This window comes from Anomaloglossus baeobatrachus, chromosome 3 (assembly GCF_048569485.1).
Source record: "Anomaloglossus baeobatrachus isolate aAnoBae1 chromosome 3, aAnoBae1.hap1, whole genome shotgun sequence".
NCBI lineage: Eukaryota > Metazoa > Chordata > Amphibia > Anura > Aromobatidae > Anomaloglossus > Anomaloglossus baeobatrachus.
The window spans coordinates 701,002,269-701,012,177 of NC_134355.1; the positions used below are offsets into that span (position 1 = coordinate 701,002,269).

General features: G+C 60.7%; 1 pseudogene; it reads right to left on the reverse strand.

Moving 5' to 3' along the window:
* Nucleotides 1–6,842, reverse strand: part of LOC142297113 (uncharacterized) — a 136,769-nt pseudogene extending 129,927 nt beyond the window's left edge.
* Between the last annotated feature and the right edge of the window lie 3,067 nt (nt 6,843–9,909).

Here is a 9,909-nt window from a genome sequence, read left to right on the forward strand (position 1 = left end):
CTCCATAGCTCTGTACTGACACCTCTCCCCCTCCATAGCTCTGTACTGACACCTCCTCCCCTCCATAGCTCTGTACTGACACCTCCTCCCCTCCATAGCTCTGTACTGACACCTCTCCCCCTCCATAGCTCTGTACTGACACCTCTCCCCCTCCATAGCTCTGTACTGACACCTCTCCCCCTCCATAGCTCTGTACTGACACCCTCCTCCCCTCCATAGCTCTGTACTGACACTTCCTCCCCTCCATAGCTCTGTACTGACACTTCCTCCCCTCCATAGCTCTGTACTGACACCTCCTCCCCTCCATAGCTCTGCACTGACACTTCCTCCCCTCCATAGCTCTGTACTGACACCTCCTCTCCTCCATAGCTCTGTACTGACACCTCTCCCCCTCCATAGCTCTGTACTGACACCTCCTCTCCTCCATAGCTCTGTACTGACACCTCCTCTCCTCCATAGCTCTGTACTGACACCTCCTCTCCTCCATAGCTCTGTACTGACACCTCCTCCCCTCCATAGCTCTGTACTGACACCTCCCCTCCTCCATAGCTCTGTACTGACACCTCTCCCCCTCCATAGCTCTGTACTGACACCTCCCCTCCTCCATAGCTCTGTACTGACACCTCCTCCCCTCCATAGCTCTGTACTGACACCTCTCCCCCTCCATAGCTCTGTACTGACACCTCTCCCCCTCCATAGCTCTGTACTGACACCTCCTCCCCTCCATAGCTCTGTACTGACACCTCCTCTCCTCCATAGCTCTGTACTGACACCTCCTCTCCTCCATAGCTCTGTACTGACACCTCCTCTCCTCCATAGCTCTGTACTGACACTTCCTCCCCTCCATAGCTCTGTACTGACACCTCCTCCCCTCCATAGCTCTGTACTGACACCTCCTCTCCTCCATAGCTCTGCACTGACACCTCCTCTCCTCCATAGCTCTGTACTGACACCTCCTCCCCTCCATAGCTCTGCACTGACACCTCCTCCCCTCCATAGCTCTGCACTGACACCTCCTCCCCTCCATAGCTCTGCACTGACACCTCCTCCCCTCCATAGCTCTGCACTGACACCTCCTCCCCTCCATAGCTCTGCACTGACACCTCCTCCCCTCCATAGCTCTGTACTGACACCTCCTCCCCTCCATAGCTCTGCACTGACACCTCCTCCCCTCCATAGCTCTGTACTGACACCTCCTCCCCTCCATAGCTCTGCACTGACACCTCCTCCCCTCCATAGCTCTGCACTGACACCTCTCCCCCCTCCATAGCTCTGTACTGACACCTCCTCCCCTCCATAGCTCTGTACTGACACCTCCTCTCCTCCATAGCTCTGTACTGACACCTCCTCCCCTCCATAGCTCTGCACTGACACCTCCTCCCCTCCATAGCTCTGCACTGACACCTCCTCCCCTCCATAGCTCTGCACTGACACCTCCTCCCCTCCATAGCTCTGTACTGACACCTCTCCTCTCCATAGCTCTGTACTGACACCTCCTCCCCTCCATAGCTCTGCACTGACACCTCCTCTCCTCCATAGCTCTGCACTGACACCTCCTCCCCTCCATAGCTCTGTACTGACACCTCCTCCCCTCCATAGCGCTGCACTGACACCTCCTCCCCTCCATAGCTCTGTACTGACACCTCCTCCCCTCCATAGCTCTGTACTGACACCTCCTCCCCTCCATAGCTCTGCACTGACACCTCCTCCCCTCCATAGCTCTGCACTGACACCTCTCCCCCTCCATAGCTCTGCACTGACACCTCCTCCCCTCCATAGCTCTGTACTGACACCTCCTCCCCTCCATAGCGCTGCACTGACACCTCCTCCCCTCCATAGCTCTGTACTGACACCTCCTCCCCTCCATAGCTCTGTACTGACACCTCCTCCCCTCCATAGCTCTGCACTGACACCTCCTCCCCTCCATAGCTCTGCACTGACACCTCCTCCCCTCCATAGCTCTGCACTGACACCTCTCCCCCTCCATAGCTCTGCACTGACACCTCTCCCCCTCCATAGCTCTGCACTGACACCTCCTCCCCTCCATAGCTCTGCACTGACACCTCCTCCCCTCCATAGCTCTGTACTGACACCTCCTCCCCTCCATAGCTCTGCACTGACACCTCCTCCCCTCCATAGCTCTGTACTGACACCTCCTCCTCTCCATAGCTCTGCACTGACACCTCCTCCCCTCCATAGCTCTGCACTGACACCTCCTCCCCTCCATAGCTCTGCACTGACACCTCCTCCCCGCCATAGCCCTGCACTGACACCTCCCCCCCTCCATAGCTCTGCACTGACACCTCCTCCCCTCCATAGCTCTGCACTGACACCTCCTCCCCTCCATAGCTCTGCACTGACACCTCCTCCCCTCCATAGCTCTGCACTGACACTTCCTCCCCTCCATAGCTCTGTACTGACACCTCCACCCCTCCATAGCTCTGCACTGACACCTCCTCCCCTCCATAGCTCTGCACTGACACCTCCTCCCCTCCATAGCTCTGTACTGACACCTCCACCCCTCCATAGCTCTGCACTGACACCTCCTCCCCTCCATAGCTCTGTACTGACACCTCCTCCCCTCCATAGCTCTGTACTGACACCTCCTCCCCTCCATAGCTCTGCACTGACACCTCCTCCCTCCATAGCTCTGCACTGACACCTCCTCCCCTCCATAGCTCTGCACTGACACCTCCTCCCTCCATAGCTCTGTACTGACACCTCCTCCCCTCCATAGCGCTGCACTGACACCTCCTCCCCTCCATAGCTCTGCACTGACACCTCCTCCCCTTCATAGCTCTGCACTGACACCTCCTCACCTCCATAGCTCTGCACTGACACCTCCTCACCTCCATAGCTCTGCACTGACACCTCCTCCCCTCCATAGCTCTGCACTGACACCTCCTCCCCTCCATAGCCCTGTACTGACACCTCCTCCCCTCCATAGCTCTGCACTGACACCTCCTCCCCTCCATAGCTCTGCACTGACACCTCCTCCCCTCCATAGCTCTGTACTGACACCTCCACCCTCCATAGCTCTGCACTGACACCTCCTCCCCTCCATAGCTCTGTACTGACACCTCCTCCCCTCCATAGCTCTGTACTGACACCTCCCTCCCCTCCATAGCTCTGCACTGACACTCCTCCCCTCCATAGCTCTGCACTGACACCTCCTCCCCTCCATAGCTCTGCACTGACACCTCCTCCCCTCCATAGCTCTGTACTGACACCTCCTCCCCTCCATAGCTCTGTACTGACACCTTCCACCCATCCATAGCTCTGTACTGACACCTCCTCTCCTCCATAGCTCTGTACTGACACCTCCTCCCTCCATAGCTCTGTACTGACACCTCCTCCCCTCCATAGCTCTGTACTGACACCTCCACCCCTCCATAGCTCTGTACTGACACCTCCACCCCTCCATAGCTCTGTACTGACACCTCCACCCCTCCATAGCTCTGTACTGACACCTCCACCCCTCCATAGCTCTGTACTGACACCTCCTCTCCTCCATAGCTCTGTACTGACACCTCCTCTCCTCCATAGCTCTGTACTGACACCTCCTCCCCTCCATAGCTCTGCACTGACACCTCCACCCCCTCCATAGCTCTGTACTGACACCTCCACCCCTCCATAGCTCTGTACTGACACCTCCTCCCCTCCATAGCTCTGTACTGACACCTCCTCCCCTCCATAGCTCTGTACTGACACCTCCTCCCCTCCATAGCTCTGCACTGACACCTCCACCCCTCCATAGCTCTGTACTGACACCTCCACCCCTCCATAGCTCTGTACTGACACCTCCTCCCCCTCCATAGCTCTGCACTGACACCTCCTCCCCTCCATAGCTCTGCACTGACACCTCCTCCCCTCCATAGCTCTGTACTGACACCTCCTCCCCTCCATAGCTCTGCACTGACACCTCCTCCCTCCATAGCTCTGCACTGACACCTCCTCCCCTCCATAGCTCTGCACTGACACCTCCTCTCCTCCATAGCTCTGCACTGACACCTCCTCCCCTCCATAGCTCTGTACTGACACCTCCACCCCTCCATAGCTCTGCACTGACACCTCCTCCCCTCCATAGCTCTGTACTGACACCTCCTCCCCTCCATAGCTCTGTACTGACACCTCCTCCCCTCCATAGCTCTGCACTGACACCTCCTCCCCTCCATAGCTCTGCACTGACACCTCCTCCCCTCCATAGCTCTGCACTGACACCTCCTCTCCTCCATAGCTCTGCACTGACACCTCCTCCCCTCCATAGCTCTGTACTGACACCTCCACCCCTCCATAGCTCTGCACTGACACCTCCTCCCCTCCATAGCTCTGTACTGACACCTCCTCCCCTCCATAGCTCTGCACTGACACCTCCTCCCCTCCATAGCTCTGTACTGACACCTCTCCCCCTCCATAGCTCTGCACTGACACCTCCTCTCCTCCATAGCTCTGTACTGACACCTCCTCTCCTCCATAGCTCTGCACTGACACCTCCTCCCCTCCATAGCTCTGTACTGACACCTCCTCCCCTCCATAGCTCTGCACTGACACCTCCTCCCTCCATAGCTCTGCACTGACACCTCCTCCCCCTCCATAGCTCTGTACTGACACCTCCTCCCCTCCATAGCTCTGTACTGTCACCTCCTCTCCTCCATAGCTCTGTACTGACACCTCCTCTCCTCCATAGCTCTGTACTGTCACCTCCTCTCCTCCATAGCTCTGTACTGACACCTCCTCTCCTCCATAGCTCTGCACTGACACCTCCTCCCCTCCATAGCTCTGTACTGACACCTCCTCCCCTCCATAGCTCTGTACTGACACCTCCTCTCCTCCATAGCTCTGTACTGACACCTCCTCTCCTCCATAGCCCTGTACTGACACCTCCTCCCCTCCATAGCTCTGCACTGACACCTCCTCCCCTCCATAGCTCTGCACTGACACCTCCTCCCCTCCATAGCCCTGTACTGACACCTCCTCCCCTCCATAGCTCTGTACTGACACCTCCTCCCCTCCATAGCTCTGTACTGTCACCTCCTCTCCTCCATAGCTCTGTACTGACACCTCCTCCCCTCCATAGCTCTGCACTGACACCTCCTCCCCTCCATAGCTCTGTACTGACACCTCCTCTCCTCCATAGCTCTGCACTGACACCTCCTCCCCTCCATAGCTCTGCACTGACACCTCCTCTCCTCCATAGCGCTGCACTGACACCTCCTCCCCCTCCATAGCTCTGTACTGACACCTCCTCTCCTCCATAGCTCTGCACTGACACCTCCTCCCCTCCATAGCTCTGCACTGACACCTCCTCCCCTCCATAGCTCTGCACTGACACCTCCTCTCCTCCATAGCTCTGCACTGACACCTCCTCCCCTCCATAGCTCTGTACTGACACCTCCTCCCCTCCATAGCTCTGCACTGACACCTCCTCTCCTCCATAGCGCTGCACTGACACCTCCTCCCCTCCATAGCTCTGTACTGACACCTCCTCTCCTCCATAGCTCTGCACTGACACCTCCTCCCCTCCATAGCTCTGTACTGACACCTCTCCCCCCTCCATAGCTCTGCACTGACACCTCCTCCCCTCCATAGCTCTGTACTGACACCTCCACCCCTCCATAGCTCTGCACTGACACCTCGTCCCCCTCCATAGCTCTGTACCGACACCTCCTCCCCTCCATAGCTCTGCACTGACACCTCCTCCCCTCCATAGCTCTGCACTGACACCTCCTCCCCTCCATAGCTCTGTACTGACACCTCCTCCCCTCCATAGCTCTGCACTGACACCTCCTCCCCTCCATAGCCCTGCACTGACACCTCCTCCCCCTCCATAGCTCTGCACTGACACCTCCACCCCTCCATAGCTGTGCACTGACACCTCCCCTCCTCCATAGCTCTGTACTGACACCTCCTCCCCTCCATAGCTCTGCACTGACACCTCCCTCCCCTCCATAGCTCTGCACTGACACCTCCTCCCCTCCATAGCTCTGCACTGACACCTCCTCCCTCCATAGCTCTGCACTGACACCCTCCTCCCCTCCATAGCTCTGCACTGACACCTCCTCCCCTCCATAGCTCTGCACTGACACCTCCTCCCCTCCATAGCTCTGCACTGACACTTCCTCCCCTCCATAGCTCTGTACTGACACCTCTCCCCCCTCCATAGCTCTGCACTGACACCTCCTCCCCTCCATAGCTCTGCACTGACACCTCCTCCCCTCCATAGCTCTGTACTGACACCTCCTCCCCTCCATAGCTCTGCACTGACACCTCCTCCCCTCCATAGCTCTGTACTGACACCTCCTCCTCTCCATAGCTCTGCACTGACACCTCCTCCCCTCCATAGCTCTGCACTGACACCTCCTCCCCTCCATAGCTCTGTACTGACACCTCCTCCCCCTCCATAGCTCTGTACTGACACCTCCTCCCCTCCATAGCTCTGTACTGACACCTCCTCCCCTCCCATAGCTCTGTACTGACACCTCCTCCCCCTCCATAGCTCTGCACTGACACCTCCTCCCCTCCATAGCTCTGCACTGACACCTCCTCCCCTCCATAGCTCTGTACTGACACCTCCTCCCCTCCATAGCTCTGCACTGACACCTCCTCCCCTCCATAGCTCTGCACTGACACCTCCTCCCCTCCATAGCTCTGCACTGACACCTCCTCCCCGCCATAGCCCTGCACTGACACCTCCCCCCCTCCATAGCTCTGCACTGACACCTCCTCCCCTCCATAGCTCTGTACTGACACCTCCTCAGTTCTGTACTCACCGAGCACATAATATTGGAGCAGTGTGCATCCCCAACCGGCAGCTTCTACACTGCTACAGCAAAGGACCTGTAATGACGTCAGCGCCATGTGACTATGAGGGGTGGTGCTTAGCAGGCAAGTAGCAAACGACCTGTGATGACGTCAGTGACATATGACTTTCAGGGGTGGTGCTTTGCCGGCAAGTAGTGAAGCAAGTAGTGAAGGACCTGCGATGACGTCAGCGCCATGTGACAATAAGGGGGTGGTGCTTAGCAGGGAAGTAGTGAAGGACCTGTGATGACGTCAGTGACTTGTGACTATGAGGGGTGGTGCTTAGCAGGCAAGTAGTGAAGGACCTGTGATGACGTCAGTGACTTGTGACTATGAGGGGTGGTGCTTAGCAGGCAAGTAGTGAAGGACCTGTGATGACGTCAGTGACATGTGACTATGAGGGGTGGTGCTTAGCAGGCAAGTAGTGAAGGACCTGTGATGACGTCAGTGACATGTGACTATGAGGGGTGGTGCTTAGCAGGCAAGTAGTGAGAGAGCTTTGGGACGTCAGCGTCATGTGACTATGTGGGTGTTATTTAACAGGCACGTAGTGAAGGCCCTGTGATGACGTCGGCACCATGTCCCTCTCAGGGGCGGGGCTTATCTGTGTTAGCTCTGTCAGCAGGGTGATGTGTCAGTGAAGCGCTCGGGGGTTACTCGTCCCCGGGCCGCGGTTCTTCTCCTGGTCGCCGCGGTGGCCTTGTCCGGCTCCGTGCCCCCGGCGGTGTCAGTGAAGCGCTCGGGGGTTACTCGTCCCCGGGCCGCGGTTCTTCTTCTGGTCGCCGCGGTGGCCTTGTCCGGCTCCGTGCCCCCGGCGGTGTCAGTGAAGCGTTCGGGGGTTACTCGTCCCCGGGCCGCGGTTCTCCTGGTCGCCGCGGTGACCTTGTCCGGCTCCGTGCCCCCGGCGGTGTCAGTGAAGTGTTCGGGGGTTACTCGTCCCCGGGCCGCGGTTCTTCTCCTGGTCGCCGCGGTGGCCTTGTCCGGCTCCGTGCCCCCGGCGGTGTCAGTGGAGCGTTTGGGGGTTACTCGTCCCCGGGCCGCGGTTCTTCTTCTCCTGGTCGCCGCGGTGGCTTTGTCCGGCTCCGTGCCCCCGGCGGTGTCAGTGAAGCGTTCGGGGGTTACTCGTCCCCGGGCCGCGGTTCTTCTTCTGGTCGCCGCGGTGACCTTGTCCGGCTCCGTGCCCCCGGCGGTGTCAGTGAAGCGTTCGGGGGGTTACTCGTCCCCGGGCCGCGGTTCTTCTTCTCCTGGTCGCCGCGGTGACCTTGTCCGGCTCCGTGCCCCCGGCGGTGTCAGTGAAGCGTTCGGGGGTTACTCGTCCCCGGGCCGCGGTTCTTCTCCTGGTCGCTGCGGTGGCCTTGTCCGGCTCCGTGCCCCCGGCGGTGTCAGTGAAGCGTTCGGGGGTTACTCGTCCCCGGGCCGCGGTTCTTCTCCTGGTCGCTGCGGTGGCCTTGTCCGGCTCCGTGCCCCCGGCGGTGTCAGTGAAGTGTTCGGGGGTTACTCGTCCCCGGGCCGCGGTTCTTCTTCTGGTCGCCGCGGTGGCTTTGTCCGGCTCCGTGCCCCCGGCGGTGTCAGTGAAGCGTTCGGGGGTTACTCGTCCCCGGGGCCGCGGTTCTTCTCCTGGTCGCCGCGGTGGCTTTGTCCGGCTCCGTGCCCCCGGCGGTGTCAGTGAAGCGTTCGGGGGTTACTCGTCCCCGGGCCGCGGTTCTTCTTCTGGTCGCCGCGGTGGCCTTGTCCGGCTCCGTGCCCCCGGCGGTGTCAGTGAAGCGTTCGGGGGGTTACTCGTCCCCGGGGCCGCGGTTCTTCTTCTCCTGGTCGCTGCGGTGACCTTGTCCGGCTCCGTGCCCCCGGCGGTGTCAGTGAAGCGTTCGGGGGTTACTCGGCCGCGGTTCTTCTCCTGGTCGCCTCGGTGGCTTTGTCCGGCTCCGTGCCCCCGGCGGTGTCAGTGAAGCGTTCGGGGGTTACTCGTCCCCGGGCCGCGGTTCTTCTCCTGGTCGCTGCGGTGGCCTTGTCCGGCTCCGTGCCCCCGGCGGTGTCAGTGAAGCGCTCGGGGGTTACTCGTCCCCGGGCCGCGGTTCTTCTCCTGGTCGCTGCGGTGGCTTTGTCCGGCTCCGTGCCCCCGGCGGTGTCAGTGAAGCGCTCGGGGGTTACTCGTCCCCGGGCCGCGGTTCTTCTTCTGGTCGCCGCGGTGGCTTTGTCCGGCTCCGTGCCCCCGGCGGTGTCAGTGAAGCGTTCGGGGGTTACTCGTCCCCGGGCCGCGGTTCTTCTTCTGGTCGCCGCGGTGGCCTTGTCCGGCTCCGTGCCCCCGGCGGTGTCAGTGAAGCGCTCGGGGGTTACTCGTCCCCGGGCCGCGGTTCTTCTTCTGGTCGCCGCGGTGGCTTTGTCCGGCTCCGTGCCCCCGGCGGTGTCAGTGAAGCGTTCGGGGGGTTACTCGTCCCCAGGCCGCGGTTCTTCTTCTGGTCGCCGCGGTGGCCTTGTCCGGCTCCGTGCCCCCGGCGGTGTCAGTGAAGCGTTCGGGGGTTACTCGTCCCCGGGCCGCGGTTCTTCTTCTCCTGGTCGCTGCGGTGACCTTGTCCGGCTCCGTGCCCCCGGCGGTGTCAGTGAAGCGTTCGGGGGTTACTCGGCCGCGGTTCTTCTCCTGGTCGCCTCGGTGGCTTTGTCCGGCTCCGTGCCCCCGGCGGTGTCAGTGAAGCGTTCGGGGGTTACTCGTCCCCGGGCCGCGGTTCTTCTCCTGGTCGCCGCGGTGGCCTTGTCCGGCTCCGTGCCCCCGGCGGTGTCAGTGAAGCGTTCGGGGGTTACTCGTCCCCGGGCCGCGGTTCTTCTTCTGGTCGCCGCGGTGGTGTTGTCCGGCTCCGTGCCCCCGGCGGTGTCAGTGGAGCGTTCGGGGGTTACTCGTCCCCGGGCCGCGGTTCTTCTCCTGGTCGCCGCGGTGGCCTTGTCCGGCTCCGTGCCCCCGGCGGTGTCAGTGGAGCGTTCGGGGGTTACTCGTCCCCGGGCCGCGGTTCTTCTTCTGGTCGCCGCGGTGGCCTTGTCCGGCTCCGTGCCCCCGGCGGTGTCAGTGAAGCGCTCGGGGGTTACTCGTCCCCGGGCCGCGGTTCTTCTCCTGGTCGC